The sequence below is a fragment of the Festucalex cinctus genome, chromosome 1, assembly GCF_051991245.1.
Source record: "Festucalex cinctus isolate MCC-2025b chromosome 1, RoL_Fcin_1.0, whole genome shotgun sequence".
NCBI classification, from domain to species: domain Eukaryota; kingdom Metazoa; phylum Chordata; class Actinopteri; order Syngnathiformes; family Syngnathidae; genus Festucalex; species Festucalex cinctus.
Window position 1 is genome coordinate 45,614,385 of NC_135411.1, and position 17,219 is coordinate 45,631,603.

The window sequence follows — 17,219 nt, forward strand, 5'->3', positions numbered from 1 at the left end:
ACAACGAGCGCTGCATCACTTTCCTTGCTGTATGAAAACGGAAATACGGTGAATTAATATCTTCACGTGTTTTATTTGTTTTTGTTATGTCTGTGTAGATTATGAGTTATTCAGGTCGTCTTGGTAAAAGCAGGCTTAAATCTTAAGGTGGAGATCTACACCTAAGACTTAGAACTCAATAATAATTTTGTATCTATGTCTTAATCTGACAATTTAAAATGTAGATTTATGGATTTATCTACACATGTAACAAATGTCACATACAGTGTTTCACTAATTTGTAGTTTACATTTTTCTTTCTTTATTTTTTTATTTTATTTTTATTTTTAACAAATGACCAGATTAAAAATTACATAGTTGTTTTTGTTGCCGTCCCTTTCAAAAGGATTGGAACAGTGTTAAGGTTGCAGGATGTTTGCTGTAAACCCAAATTAGCTGTAATTAAAAAGAAGAAGTTTTGATTTATTAATATTTAATTAGATTTCAGCGGCTATATATTTTGTTTCTTTATAACTTTTTCACAGAGATTGTACGTATACATCACATTAATTTAGAATATCATTGAAAACTTAATTCAATTCATGCAGGAGTACAATATAACAAAATTTAACTTGTTTAGTCGATTAAAGAAATAATTTTTTTAAGTATTTTCCTTTGTTTTTAATGTAAAACGTGTACGTAAAACATCAAACTATGTATGCCTATACTGTAATATGTTTATATTTTTGCAGTGAACTACTGAACTAAAAGAACTTTTTTATATTGTATTTATTGAAACTGGCATCACATGACTGTATTCTGTTATTTTACCACAAGATGTCCACCTTGGTTCAGCTGTACACGTTAGCAGTAGTGTGTGTTATAAAAATTCCACTCAGACATTTTCACAGCTCAATGAATAAATAAGTAAATAAATAAATAAATAAATAAATAAATCCACCCATTTTCTTGAATGCTTATTCCTCACAAGGGTTGCGGGGGGTGCTGGAGCCTATCTCAGCTGGCTATGGGCAGCAGGCGGGGTACACCCTGGACTGGTTGCCAGCCAATCGCAGTAAGTAAGTAAGTAAATAAATAAATAAATACATACATACATACATAACTTGAGCCATCTAAATTGTGTCCACTGGCAGGTACTGTATATGGCTTAACGTCCTTAAGCACTGAAAATAAATAAATAAATAAATAAATACATAAATAAAGGAAAACACAGCACACAGAAATATTTTTCCTACATGACCACTACTGAGAATATATTTGTATTCTGCGGGGGTAACAATCTTTGTTGTCATGGAGGCTAAGATAGCTTTGTTTACATAAACTAAAGGGATTCTTTGTTTTGTCAACTGTCACTAGGCCAAAAGCCAAATTCACACTCTCTGAGCTGAAACCTGGACAGTGGTTGCATAAAATAATAACGAACCAAATTTAAACTGTACTTATACAACATATCGACATTTGGCTTGTCCCACCACAATTTGCCACTGTGAACACTAATACCTTTGTAAAAGCAGATTATTAATCTAACTGCACATTCTAATGCTGTTGGCTAATGCTAATATGTACAGCCAACAAAACACAATGCAGCTCTGCCTACCTTTTTGGCAATGACATATAATAGCACATGCAATGTAACTTTGCACTGAGTCGGGGTTAGACCCGGTGTAACAGGACAGATTAACCCTCCTGATACTTTAACCCCCGGGTTAAAAGCGTCCTAGGACAGAACAACTCAACGGCGTTGGTAATTTTATCAGACAAGCACGACACGGCGGGTCTGAAAGAGGGAGGTCTGTCCTGCTATGAGAGTGATCATGACCAATAAAGCGGCTCCTGTCATTCCTTTTAAATGCAGTGCGTCAATCATGCGCTGACACCACTGACAGTCTCAACATGGTGGACCAAATGTGAAGTAGGTTTGGCCGATCATCATTCGAGTAAAGGCAAAAATTAGTTTAAGCATAGTTTTTTTTTTTTTTTTTTTTTTTTTTTTTTTTTTTTTTTTTTTTTTTAACTGCAACCCACCCAGGTCCTTGGTTATACCCACAGCATGGCCCTTCAAAACCAAAAACCTGTTTGTGAATCTCCAGAAAACTTCGGGAATTATGTCACATCAGGAAGGGCCAAGGACTGTCAGCCATTGTACAGCATTGCTTCCTGCTGTTTGCTATTATTATTCGTGAAAATTCATCTGCGCTGTGTGGTGATGAACTGTCCACATACAGTTGTTTGAGTGGCCGAAAGAATAGAACACAGAGGCATAGATTCACACCCTTTAAAGAAGTTATTAATACACGTTGGAAATGGCGAGATCCGCCCAGGGATGCAATTCGGGCACATTTTCGGCATCATCTGGGTCAAACATGTGGTCCAACATACTGCACATCATGCCAACAACTTCCTCTTCCTCCAACTCTTCAAAGACTTGGATCCCCTCAGATACACTTGACTTATCGCTTTCTCAATCGTTTTCAGACTGGCTTTGTATACTGAAAGTTCCATATACAGCTCCGGCTTTGTTGTTCACAGTGTGAACAAAGCTACCACTAACATTTCTTTCGTTAGCAATTTTGACGGCTTGAGCTCTGGTAATGACGTCTTTGCTTAAAATGATTACTACACGGAAGTACAAACCGTTTATCTAGCTACTAAAGCTATTTTATTAATTAATAAAAAAATGTACATTATGTATTGTATCTCCTCTACGGGTCCACAAAATATCCTATGACCCCCACCCCTCCCCTCTAGTCAGACGTCAGAATTTCAGATGGAACCTGCAAGCTAACTGTTCATAAAGTGTATGATTTTCATTGTTCCATTTCCATGTATTTATTTTTTGTTTTTCTTTTTCATTTGAATGATTATTAGATAAGAATAATTTATTAGTAGATTAACATGATAGAATAGGGAGTAGGACTAGATAAAATATTGCAATTCTTCCTACTCCTTTTTAACATGTAAATATGACATTGATGAATTCTTTTCTTTCTTAAATTTTTTTATTTTAACTTTAACTTATATTTTGTAATTTGTTAATATGTTCAATAAACCAACCGACCAACAACAACAACTCTGTCTGTAGCCTCCTCTTCGCCAATGGGATCCGATGATCTCTGGCTCGTCAATATTTTGAAGTGGATGTAATGCCCCTAGTGTTTATTTTTAATTTTATGATGTCAGCCCCTGGTGACATTTCTTAAATCCTTGCTGAAAAGTGGTTGCTATGGAAATCCAACAGCGTTGTCAGCAGTGCAAGAATAATGACTCATATAAATATTTTCATGTTTTTAATACAATAAAATGGCAGCATAGGAATAATATACATACAGGCACATGAAGAGTCAAAATGCCAGAAAGGCAGAAACATTAGATAAATTTGTAAACAGAGTAACAGCACATAAAAGTTTGAGCTTCAAAATACAGCTCTGGATCTAGTCTTAAAAAGTGCTTTTGTGTATTTGACAACTATACAGTTATTCCTGTGGATGTTAATAAGTTACAACAAACTGTCTATAAATATTTACACAATTTATAGTTATTTTGAAATGATTTTTTCATGTATGCTACTTTTGACATTTATTTTTAACAGGACAGGTTTCACTCAGCACAGGCGTGTCATGGCCTGCCCACCCTCAAGTCAAAATATGACGAATAAATGGCACCCTCTGCTGGACATGTCTCAAACTGGCACCCTCAGTGTACTAGGCAGTGGAATAAAACATCCCCGGGTGCAATTTTAGTTTGCGTCAAATACAAAATGAGATAATTTGTATAAAAACAATTACAGTCATCAATTGGAACATTAAATATCGTGTCTGCAAACGTTGTAGTATTCAATTCAGTCGGTTGAAAAGTATTTGCAAACAGAGCATTCTTTTTAAGTTTGACACAACGTCCCAACTTGATTGGAATTGATTGGTACTGATACACATTTGTAACTTGATATGTTTACGAGTCATTTATATGTCCACGGGTTTTTATGGCGTCCGAAGTGACGTGTGGCATGATTGTATACTGCACGCACTCCCTCACTGCAACATTTGAGCGCCTCTATATGGTCAGAGCCTTCACCTCCCTCCACAGTCCTCACCCCACCTTCTGACCATCTGCGCGCCAGCAGCGTCACACACACATACATTCTCGAACCCGATCGCTCCTAAAAAAACAAGGTAAATCCCCAAATCTGCATGCCAAAGCCTCGCAGAGTCATGTCCATTGTGTGTTCTGCATTCATCACCCGGGCCGTCGCACAGTTCATACACATCACTATTGTGTCAGCGCAGCGACGCTTCCATGCACCGACAGCAGCCCCAGGCTACCACACCTGTCTGCAATATTGCATTGCCGCATTCGCATCTGCAAGATGCGCTATACCTTTCTAGTGTCTTTTCAATGAATGCGAATGCTCGCTGCCTCTGACTGACACATGCACCACAAAAGCCATTTGCACACAAGACACATCTCGTTGCATGTTAACAAAAGAATAAACGATGCCTGCAATCATTCAACCACAAAACACGTGTAGCGCCACACGATAAAGTAGCCGATTCGAGACTGTTATTAAGATTTATCAGCTTTGTTTGTACCTAAAATGCACATACGTTGTATTTTTTTTTTCCAACAATGACAAATCGTTTAAATAGTGTGGCATGTGAACCATGCAAATCAGGCAGAAGCGTCCCTGACAACGTCCGTGCGTGCGCGCGCGCGCTTGTGTTGTGTGTGCGTGTGCGCGCGCGCGTGCATGCGTATTGGGGTGGTTGGATAAGCGTGCGCTATGCAGCTGCCCCCTTCAGTGGATATCAGAGTTGTTAAAGGAGGGGCTTAGGAGTTGTTTGACCGGCTGTGGTCGAAGTGGGGAACGGAGTCAAGATGATGCAACTTTTAACAAATAGGCTATTAACGGAAATAGCCCTACATATAATATGACGCATATACACCACGTGGAGAAATCATCATTATAGTAAGATAACACTTTTGGACTTTCACGCTCTGGCTTAAAATGTAATGAGTGAATTATTATCTGATCACTGTGTAAACTACTACTATTTTCTATTTTTTTTTATATAGGTGTATGTATGTATATATGTATGTATTTACAATATATGTATTTATAAAGTTGCAGCCACTGTAGGTCCCAAAATGGTCATTGGGTAGATGATACACACTAGTGAGTGAATTGAGTGCCAACAGGTGTGATGAATGTATCTCTATGTTGAGAAACTCACATGGTGATCCAAATTGTTATAGTGGATTAACACGTGGTGCTCAGGTTGTAGCATGGCCAGTGGTTCTCAAATGGGGGTACATGAAGGAACTCCAGTAGGTAGGCGAGATTTTAAAAACTAATGTTAACAAGTAGCATGCACGCAAACATGCTTTAAAAGTAATTATGTAAATATTTCAGGAAAGTCTATACTTAACAAAATAAGTTTTATATTCAATAGGCTATTCATTTCCATTGTCTTAAAAACCCATGCAGTCTCCTCAAACCAGAATGATTCGACCCACCAAGTCATATGCCACCTAGCATCACTCGTCAATCATTTGAAAAAATATTTAAAATTAAGTTAATGATTTCTTATTTGAGAACAGATCATTACTAAAAGTCAAAATCGAATGACATTAACGACAGCAGCATTAAACAGACATTGAAAGGAAAGAAAATATTTAATTTTCTTTTAAATTAAAGTACACCCTTTATTGAATTTCCCACGAGGGATGAAAAATGTATGTTTAAAATTAAAATAAAATCACTAAAACTATTATGTACTTTATATTTTGGATATCAGACTTCATTTAATTGCTGAAGATAACACAATTTGAATAATTGTACACTATTAATAACTTTATAATTACTGAGTTTATTGCTCTTGTCTAATGCATGGATCTATGTCTAAACGTTTTGAGATAAAAAGTACACTTAGATCACATTGTTATGCAGAGTAACAGTCAAGCAAATTTCGGTTTCCAACGTATCAACTAGGTTCTTGAACTAAGTGGTCAAAATAGGGTATGTCAACAGAAGTTGCACATGCATGAATGGGAGTAGATAAGCACAACCCTCACCAGATGCACTCCCACGCCCACTATATCATTATCCGCTCATAAGGTTGTTTGCTTGTTCATTTCATAAGCAGAAGCACACCAGTCAAATATACACAAAAATACATTGTAACAGTCTCATTATAAGAAATGGTTGTGGGCGGAAGAAGTCTAAAGTTCAGAAGAACTCCTTTTCGTAAGACAATTCTTTCTGTTTGTGGGACAAATAACCATCTCAATCGAGTACATTTCCACATCATGTTATTTTAACAATGAATTGGCCTATGGTGCTGTGACTAAATGTAAATGTGAGGTTGTTAAAAAAAAGCTGAAATTAAGGGTCGCTTAATATTGTTCCCAAAAATATTTTTGCATCAAATATTGGAATCTTACTGGTTATATTTATGTGTGTGAGAATGTTGTATTAACTTTTGACAGCTGGTCATCCGTCCGTCCGTCCGTCCCTTTACTCCAGTTTCCGGGGTCAGGTCACGGGGGCAGCTGCTTTAGCAGGGCAGCCCAGACTTCCAGCCACGTCATTTTCACCTAAATACTGCAACAGATAACTTGATGGGTGGCTGCAGCACATCAACATTCTATGGTATCTTGCATGCATAAAAATTAGGGGTGTCAGGCGATTAAATTTTTTTATCGTAATTAATCGCATAACTTCAATAGTTAACTCACGATTAATTGCAAATTTTATCTGTTCTAAATGTACAATACAATGTACATTTTTTTCTATTTTCATACTCTTGTTAACATAAAAGTGGAGACAAATGTTAAAGTAATAGAACTATGGCTGCATCTTTGAGTAATGTTACAGTAATTTCATAATAATTCATAAAATGTAGTTAAAATTAAAAAGATGTAATGTACTGTAAAAAACAAGTGTTGTATTGATTGTTGGTCATTTTTCTGCCACTAGATGGCATAATTGCATTTGTAAAATGGCGACAGCTCAATGCATTTTTCTTAAGAGCTATCTAATCTTTAACTTGTGATTGTTTGCACATTTTCAATGTAAAATACAATCTTAGTCTCCACAAATATGCATTATTATTATTAAATTTATTACTGCTAAATTATGACATAGACGTGTCTGCTGTGTTGCGACTGGAATTCCCCCAGTACAGACTCTTTTCAGTAATCGCACGTTAAAAAAATTAGTGCCGTTAAAGGAACTTTAAATTAACTCAAAATTAACGTACGAATTTTGACACCCCTAATAAAAATGTATTTTGATGGCTTCTGTTTTGAGATAAGCTAATGGCCCCTCATTTACAAGTGAGAGGGAAGAGGCTTCTTGTTCCTTGGTGAGGAAAAAGGGTCTCAGATAACCAAACATGCAAGGATGATGCACCTGTGTTGATGCAGGGAGGATAAATGAAAACATACTGGGTCCAGGTTAGCTAAAATACTATGGAGAATGATTTCACAGTTAGGACTCTTCCAATCGCTTACTTTCTTCGAATCTCTATTGTAACCTGCTGATGACACTCTGTGACACTCGAAGCTTCAGTGGCCACTTTGCTATGAGAGCTTCCTGTTGGAAGCTTCGCAGTGTTGAGATCGTGTTCTGTTCGGTGTTGTCTCGGTCTCATGACGTCAAATTGTGAACAGGATGATGAATAGGACCAAATGCCACTTATTATTAAACCAGGATATGCATTGGTCAGTTCCTAGATCAATTTTATCTTTTAGTTCGTTGTTAGATAGGGAAAAGCAAGTTGTGCAAAAAACATTAAACATTTTGAAAAGGTCAAATTAAGGTTGCAGTGCATTTTCAGTTCATCCTGAAATTTGACCCAGAAGATGAATATCCCTAACTTTGTTGTGAGTAATAAAAGATGGTGAGACCCAGGAACTGTTTAAAGTGCCTTACGGTTGGTTCTTATAGGTCAGGATTTGCCTGCCTCACCTTGGATCTGTGTCCAGGGAGCCATGAGAAATAATGTCCCCTAAGAAAGAAATAACAGTAGAGTGAAAGTCATCCTTTCCATGAAGAGAACTCTCAAGGAGTCTCTGGAGGACAGCCAGTACATGCTGCTGATGCTCATCCAAGGATTAGCATGTTGTCCAGGTAAACAAAGACCCAGCAATTAGTCTTACTGTGAAGTACTGGAGTAATATGTTCTGATCTTTTTGTTTTGGTCAGAACTCGAGCTGCAGCGTTCTGAATGAGCTGCAATTGTCTCATGTTCTTTTGAGAGAGTCCAGTCAGAAGACCGTTACAGTAATCTAGTCTGCTGGAGATAAAAGCATGGATAAGCTTCTCTTGGTCTGCTTGAAGCATGCAGTCCTTCAGTCTGGATATGTTTTTCAGCTGGTAAAAGGCTGTTTTAGTGATGAATTTAATATGATTGCTGAAGGTCAGATCTGAGTCTATTAGTACCCCAAGATTTCGAACTTGGTCTTTAGTTTCTAAAGACAGTGACTCAAGCTGTTTTTTAATAGCAATCCTCTTTTCTTTATTGCCGAAAACAATGAGCTCCGTTTTGTTTTCGTTCAGCTGAAGGAAATTTGGGTTCATCCAGTTGTTAACTTGCTCTAGAGAATGACACAATGCGTTAATAGAACTGCTGTCATTTGGGGACATCGATAAATACAGTTGTGTGTCATCTGCATAACTATGATAGTCAACATCGGTGTTCTGAAGCATTTGACCCAAAGGTAACATATACAGACTGAACAACAGGGGTCCAAGGACTGACCCTTGAGGGACCCCACATATCATGGCCTTTCGATCAGATTCAAAATTTCCAATGGTCACAAAGTAACTCCTTTCCTCCAAATAGGACCTGAACCATTTAAGGACTGTTCCATTTAATCCCACCCAAGTTTCCAGCCTGTCTAACAGTATATTATGATCAATCGTGTCCAATGCTGCACTGAGGTCCAACAAGACGAGCACTGATACCTTCCCTGCATCAGTGCTCAATCTTATATCATTCAGTACTTTAATCAGAGCTGTTTCTGTACTGTGATGAGGTCGGAAACCTGACTGGAATTTATCCAAAAGTCCGTTTAAGCTCAAAAAATTGCTGAGTTGATTAAAAACCACTTTTTCAACTATTTTAGTTACGAAGGGAAGGTTTGCGATTGGTCTATAATTTGCTAGCAGGGAGACATCCAGTGTTCTCTTTTTTAGAATGGGCTTGACGGCGGCTACTTTCAGACATTTAGGAAGTTCACCTGATTGAAGTGAGCAATTAATTATTTGTTGTAAATCGATCTGAACAGATTTCACAATGGTTTTGAAAAAGCCAGATGGAATTGTGTCAAGACAGCTCGTGGAAGGTTTCAATTGCTGAACCAAGTCTACTACAGTATTTTGATCCACTGAGTCAAATTCTGTCATGGTAATTAAATTATTCCTAGGTGATTTTAAGTGCAGCATCGTTTTGTTATTTTGCTGGTTTGTAACAATGTTTGACCTGATGGCTTGTACTTTTTCACTAAAGTAGCAGGCAAATTCATTGCATTTATCTGTTGAGAGGAGTTCTGGCGCTGTTTGATTTGGGGGATTTGTAAGTTTGTCAACCACGCCAAATAGAATGCGTGTATTGTTGAGGTTCCTACTAATAATTTCAGAAAAGTGTTGTTGTCTAGCTATTACTAACTCTTGGTTAAAATGACAAAGACATTGTCTGTACAGGTCAAAATGAACTTGGAGTTTAGTTTTTCTCCACTTTCGCTCTGCTTTTCTGCATTTAGATTTCAAAGTCATTATGTTGGTAGTACACCTCCAAGGTGTTTTAGTTCGGGATGAAATGGTCTTAGTTTTAATAGGAGCAACAGCATCCAAAACATTTGAGATTTTTGAGGTGAATTCATCCAGAAGTTCATCAACGGTCTCTGCATTTACAGTTGGTGATGCAGCCATTAATTCCATAAACATGTTGCTTGTATTCTCATTTATGTACCTTTTTTTAATCGAGACAGTAGTTGTTTGAACTTCTGGGATTGTTTGTAATTCAAAAAACACACAGGAATGATCTGAAATAGCCAGATCTTTCACCTCAACAGATAAAATGTCAACACCTTTAGAGATGACGAGATCAAGAATGTGACCTTGATTGTGTGTTGGACCTTTTACATGTTGTGAGAGACCAAAAGTATCAAGTATATTACAAAATTCTTTGGTATTTTTATCCAAGTTGTTGTCAACATGAATGTTAAAGTCTCCAGTTAAGACCAGATAATCATAGTCGGTACAAATTACTGACAACATTTCTTCAAATTCCTCCATGAATCTGCCTTTTTGTTTTGGAGGTCTATAAATTATGACAATGACGATGTTTGGTTCACCTTTTACCAAAAGACTAAGATATTCAAATGAATTAAAGCTTCCCAATGAAATTTCTTTACACTGAATTAGAGATTTAAAAATGGCAGCAAGTCCACCACCTTTTTTGCCATTACGACATTTGTTCATGAAACTAAAATTTGTTGGTGTTGCCTCATTGAGAACCGTGTTGCAGGAACCTTCTGCTAGCCATGTTTCACTGAGGAGAAATAAGTCAAGATCATATGTCATAATAATGTCATGAATCAACAATGATTTGTTAACTAGTGATCTTGTATTTAGTAGCGCTAGTCTCACAGTGGCAATCGGAGACGCTGGTTTAGTCAGAGGTTCACAAGCTATACTGACTAGGTTTGTAGCTTCTGACTTATTTCTTCTCATTTCTTTTGCCAACTTTCTACTTCTTGTAATCACAGGAATGCTACAAGCTTCCTTGGGTCCTGACTTATTCTGGGAACACACGTTTTTTATATTGTATATGTAGTCTGGACCCAAAACATATCAGACCGAGCTATAGTTGAGATTCTCCATAGCCAAAGATGGAGGTCGGCGGGTGGGGAGCTGTATGCTGAGGCTTGGTGGAGTCAGACGATTAGTGGATAGCTGAATGTGGCGTCTTGGGGGGAGCATGGGCGAACCGTCATCAGAATGCTGATCAGAATCAGAATATTGAGAATGCTTCTCCTTGTGCTACATGAAACGGACTGAGCCAACACGACTTGTTTCAGTCTCTTCAATGTTGTTATTGTTGCTGTTTCCAGGATCACATCTCTGGGTGAACATGGTTGTCTGGGTCTTGGAGAAGACAGTCCTGGACCTCTGATGGTTGATGTTAACAGTCTGGTGAATTCGGAGATGTTTTATTGTGGCTCCTTCAGCGTCGTCAAGTCAGAGGTGGGTGCAATCATAAATTGAAAAGGCATCTGTTGTTCACTTAAAGCATTGTGAGTCGTATTCTTTGATGGTTGTCTTTGGTCTTTCTAGTAGACCTTGTGATGCTCAACTCAACACAACTTTATTTATAAAGTGCTTTAAGAACAGGCATAGTGGCGATGTGGTGCTGCTGACCTCGACTCGGGACGTCGTGAATCGGTGGGGGGAATACTTCGAAGACCTCCTCAATTCCACCGACAGTCTGGGGACTCTGGGGTGGGCTCTCCTATCTCTGGGGTCGAAGTCACTGAGGTGGTTGGAAAGCTCCTTGGTGGCAGGGCCCCGGGGGTGGATGAGATCCGCTCGGAGTTCCTAAAGACTCTGGATGTTGTGGGGCTGTCATGGTTGACACGCCTCTATAACATTGCGTGGACATCGGGGACAGTGCCTCTGGATTGTCAGACCGGGGTGGTGGTCCCCCTTTTTAAGAAGGGGGACCAGAGGGTGTGTTCCAACTACAGAGGGATCACACTCCTCAGCCTCCCTGGTAAGGTCTATTCAGGGGTGCTGGAGAGGAGGGTCCATCGGGAAGTCGAATCTCGGATTCAGGAGGACCAGTGTGGTTTTCGTCCTGGCCGTGGAACAGTGGATCAGCTCTACACCCTCAGCAGGATCCTCGAGGATGCGTGTGAGTTCACTCAACCAGTCCACGTGTTTTGTGGATTTGGAGAAGGCGTTCGACCGTATCCCTCGGGGAGTCCTGTGAGGGGTGCTTCGGGAGTACGGGGTACCGGGCCCCCTGATACGAGCTTTTCGGTCCCTGTACGACCGTTGTCAGAGTCTAGTCCGCATTGCCGGCAGTAAGTCAGATTCGTTTCTAGTGAGGGTTGGACTACGCCAAGGTTGCCCTTTGTCACCGATTCTGTTCATAACTTTATGGACAGAATTTCTAGGCGTCGCCGAGGCGTTGAGGGGTTCCGGTTTGGTGGCCTCAGCATTGCATCTCTGCTTTTTGCAGATGATGTGGTTCTGTTGGCTTCTTCAAGCCGGGATCTCCAACTCTCACTGGAGCGGTTCGCAGTCAAGTGTGAAGCAGTTGGGATGAAGATCAGCACCTCCAAATCCGAGACCATGGTCCTCAGTCAGAAAAGGGGGGCGTGTCTTCTCCGGGTCGGGGATGAGATCCTGCCCCAAGTGGAGGAGTTCAAGTATCTTGGGGTCTTGTTCACAAGTGAGGGTCGGATGGAGCCGGAGATCGACGGGTGGATCGGTTCAGCGTCTGCAGTGATGCGGACTCTGTATCGGTCCGTCGTGGTGAAGAAAGAGCTGAGCCAAAAGGCAAAGCTCTCGATTTACTGGGCGATCTACGTTCCCACCCTCAACTATGGTCACGAGCTGTGGGTCGTGACCGAAAGAACAAGATCCCGGATACAAGCGGCCGAAATGAGTTTCCTCCGCAGGGTGTCCGGGCTCTCCCTTAGAGATAGGGTGAGAAGCTCGGTCATCCGGGAGGGACTCAGAGTCGAGCCGCTGCTCCTCCGCGTTGAGAGGAGCCAGCTGAGGTGGCTCGGGCATCTGGTTCGGATGCCTCCTGGACGCCTTCCTGGGGAGGTGTTCCGGGCATGTTCCACCGGCGGGAGGCCCCGGGGATGACCTAGGACACGCTGGAGAGACTATGTCTCTCGGCTGGCCTGGGAACGCCTTGGGATCCCGCTGGAGGAGCTGGTTGAAGTGGCTGGGGAGAGGGAGGTCTGGATTTCCCCCCTAAAGCTGCTGCCCCCACGACCCGACCTCGGATAAGCGGTAGAAGATGGATGGATGGATGGATGGATTTAAGAACAGGCATTTCTGTATACAAAGTGCTGTACATAAAAATAAATATCGGTTGTGCGGTAAAGAATAAGGTAACAAAACAAGAACAAAGCAAACACTTTGAAGTACTTTCATACATTCATTATTGCTCAAACACAGCCTGCACTACCTTTAACGTAACCATCTGCTGTCGAGCTAAAGGATAGTCTTTAGTCAAAATGATAATAGAGTTATATGGGAATTCTGGTAACTGCTGAAAATAAAACTGCTATACTATGACTGATTTTTTCTTGTTCAATGTTTTGTTTAATGCCAAAGGGGACTATTGTAAAGGTGCTCCTATTTTTGATGGTAAATGTTATACAGCGGGTTTATCTTTTATTTTGATTCATTGACATACCAGCAATCAGAATGGAGGATGGAAGCCAAGTAGATGATCAGGTATTGTAAACACAAGTGACTAGTTGGACCATTGATTGTAATTAAGTTTAAAAGAAAAAAACAAAACAAAACCAACACAGTGATTTCACATCCATCATTCTTAATTTATGCCAGGTTTTATATAAATTTATAGAAAGCCTACTACATTGTTTATATATTTGCAATTATAAATGGGAAATGCATTGATGGACTTTTTTTTAAAAATCTATCTGAGTTTGAAATGTCAGACAGTATTTGAATGTAACTGCGGTTCGGCTCGCTGAACGCTGTCAATGTTCATGCTCCCATTCGTGGCTAGTACTTGCCAACGCCGGAGACGTGCTCCATCATACAACCATAACAGACCAATTAACAGACTATACTAACTGTCTTATCGTCCTTAGTTGGCAATTAAATATAATTTCCAAGCAGTGCCGCCGCTACCCCTTTGGGTGCCCTAAGCTTAAAAGTGTGATGGTGCCCTCGCATTTTATTTTATTTTTCTTCGCGGGGTGGGGGGCATTTCTCATGCAATGATAATAGTTTGCATGGCTTAAGACCCAACTCCAATTTTTTGTTGCACAATGGACTGGTTCAAACAAGTTTTCGCAGACCAGCAGTCATTCGCAATTCACACGGGTTGGGGTGATCAAAAGTTAACACGATTGATTGCTGCTTTGGTCTGGTGGCTGCACAGCTATTTAGTAGCGGCTAAACACTGCTCATGGTACGTCGGCAGCCTGTGCATGCGTTCCACATATGTTGCTCCACCAGCTTGATCTAATGATTCAACAGGATTGTTGTGTTCACTGTTTTTGAGTACTTATCTTACACGTCTTCATTTACTTCACTAGATACCCCCAGTAAAACGACAGGGAAGACGTCAATCTTGTCGAAACTGTTTCATCTTGGGAAGATGATGCCAAGTCATGGCTTGTTTAGCTGCGTGTTTGGTCATTGGTTACCTCTTGTTTCTTTTACTTTGTTTAATGTCTTCAACTTGAAAACTGCAGAAGAGAAGGGAAACCTGCTCTGATTGGCTGTCACGCACATTTCCATCGCATCTGATCACTCGCCGATGCTCCCAGCTCCATGTCATTATATCACAATCCTCAATCATGTAACACTGAGTCCTATTCATAACAAAACTGAGTTTTATGAGAAATTTAGGTTGCCATGCGGCTGTTCTGATTTTGGTGCATCTATGACAGAGATTTTTGATCTGGGAAATAAGTTGTAAAATTATTCCAAGTAGCCCCTGCAATGTGTTCACATAGTATTTATTTCTGTTTCTATACATAGAATGAGTTTTTTTCTATGTATATATGAAATATCCAACTTTTTGAGTGATCGCACCAAGAGCTTCCTGCCGAAGGTGAATGACGTTCTTCATTTTCTTTTGCTTCATTTCACAAATCTCTGGATCGTAGAATGTAAGCACTTTTTTCCCCAAAACTTTATGAAACTTGACAATCACAATACATGGGTTCTTCATGTCTTTAAGTGAAAACAAAAGTAGTAATGTTACATCCAATGCTTGCGTGATGAGTGCATGTCAAGTGCATGCGTGTGCTGTGCCCACAGGCAAATGGGGCTACACACGAACGATGGTGCCCTCCGCACTTTTGCGTACGTTTCGAAGTGGCGTTGTGTTGAAGTCGACCGTTGTTCTGTCGGATCAGCATACCCGTATGCTGATCTGACAGCTGCCTCTATCGGGCTAGCATACGTAGTCAGAATAGCATTCCTACGTTACGACGATCCCGTAAATGATAACAATACACTGCAATTAGGCTAAACACAGATGCATACTAAAAACACTAGAGCTACCAAAGAAGCATATGTATAGTTAGTTTTAACACGAGCATGCTGTTCTGACGGCTGATTGTAACATCGGTATGTTGTTTTGATGGCTGAAATGGGCACCCACAGCACATTGTTGCCTTACCCCGGGTTTTCACCGGATGCGGTTGCGGTGCGGTGCGTCTTGACTGCGTGCTCCGGACGGGTCAATTTTTTGGCCAATCCACACCGGCTCCGCACAGCTGCGGTCCGGCAGCTCCGTCGCCGCCCACTTCCCAACGTGTCTCGCGGGACCGCGCGCGCGCGATCATGTGGCATTTCACAACGACAAACATACAGAAAGTCTGTGCTCAACAGAGAAGCAGAAAGAGAGGTGGACTTCTTTTGATTTAACCTTTTCTTCTTCTTCTGCTATGAGATTCCATGCAGCATCCTTTTTTTGGTTGTCCTTGTAAAGTATATTAATAACGAGAGTCGGGTCAGTGCGGGTCCACTCTTAATTTCTGTCTTCCCCGTCCGGCTGCCGCTCAGTACGGCAAGCGAGACGGGCACAACAAGCAATCGCGAACATCAAACTCACAATACATTACAGTCCTTATAAAAAGGATGTGCCGTGTCATATATTATTTTGTGGTTTTCCACCTCCAATATAAACCTCTCCTCGTCCATGTTCGCTGGTGTCTAAACCGTGAATGAGCACATGGCCCGGCGACGCCCACGTCACGTTTTGCTGAAAGCTTGCGAAATAGGAGCTGGCGAGTGTTTTATTCTGAAAGGTAACCGGAAATTTATTTTTAAACTGCCTCGGTCTTCCTGTCCCGCTCGATGTGTTTTGTGCTAGCTTGCCATTTGCCGGAGGCCTACCGCTGCGGCGTCCGGCAAAAATAGAAAATAGGTCTATCCTTGCGGAAGGCTTGCGGCACGCCGCAGGCCTTCAGCAGTCGACACGCAACGCACCCGCAAGCGGTGTAAACTGCACCATTCGAATGAATGGAATCTAATTGCTTGCGTCGCGGACCGCACCGCAACCGCACCGCAACCGGTGAAAACCCGGGGTATGCCAACGCGCTCCCACAAAGGATTTGCATGAATTTCTGTATTTTTAGATGATATAAGTCTTCGCGTCTCATTCCGTTGTGTTCATTTTGCTGACTGCTGCGTTCAGGTGTAGGCTTATGTGCACAGGGTCGTCATACGAAACCATTTTTATATATCAAAACAAACTTGTCAATAAATCAAACAAAAAACATATGCAGGCGCGGATGACAGTTTCCTCACCAAACTGAGGCTGAATGCACATTATAATAACTTGCACACAAACTGCCCACTAGGTGACACAATTGTCATTTCTAATTAGTGTAAAATGCAACATTATAATCAAACAACAAAATATTGGCTCCAGCGATACCCATTATGTATGATAGTTGTCTACATGACAGAAAATTGTCTAGATTTAATTGAACAGATTTTGCAGGCTGTGAGAGAATTTGCCAGTTGGAACACCATTGCTTACTTTTGAAAGAAACATTTGAGAAGACTCGAAAAAAATGAGCTTTATTGTTGAATTCAAAATGAAAACCGATGCAGGAGGACAATGAAACATATTTTATGTACAAACTACAATACATGTTGCCAGTTTGCTAAAAGTACAAAAACATCAAGTGACAAAAACTACACAACCTACGTCTCAAAAGATTCCAAACTACGATGGCTGTAGCAAGTCAGCAATTTATGTTGCATTTTTTTTTTTACACTTAAAAACGTTATTCTGCACATTCAGCATGTGTCCACCGGAGACAGAATTCACATTGCACCTTAAAATAAGAAGAAAAAACACACATTAGTGAAGCCCCAAAATTGTTTTTGAATAAGTGTAGTACAAGCATCTAACTGTCACTGTACCATAATAATAACGCACAGTGATCCACGACGCTAACTGCAGAACAAAACTTACTCT

The 17,219-nt window shown here is 40.5% G+C and overlaps 1 protein-coding gene across 2 annotated transcripts in view; it reads left to right on the plus strand.

Moving 5' to 3' along the window:
• The first annotated feature begins 4,065 nt into the window (after positions 1-4,065).
• slc6a9 (solute carrier family 6 member 9) overlaps positions 4,066-17,219 on the plus strand; it is a 114,318-nt gene continuing 101,164 nt past the window's right edge. The window contains exons 1-2 of one of the 2 annotated variants that reach the window (XM_077537501.1): positions 4,066-4,169; positions 11,116-11,248. The gene's annotated coding sequence lies outside the window, so the exon portion shown is untranslated. Of the gene's footprint in view, positions 4,170-4,947; positions 4,964-11,115; positions 11,249-17,219 lie in introns of those variants that run through there. The other variant, XM_077537516.1, reaches the window with a different exon arrangement.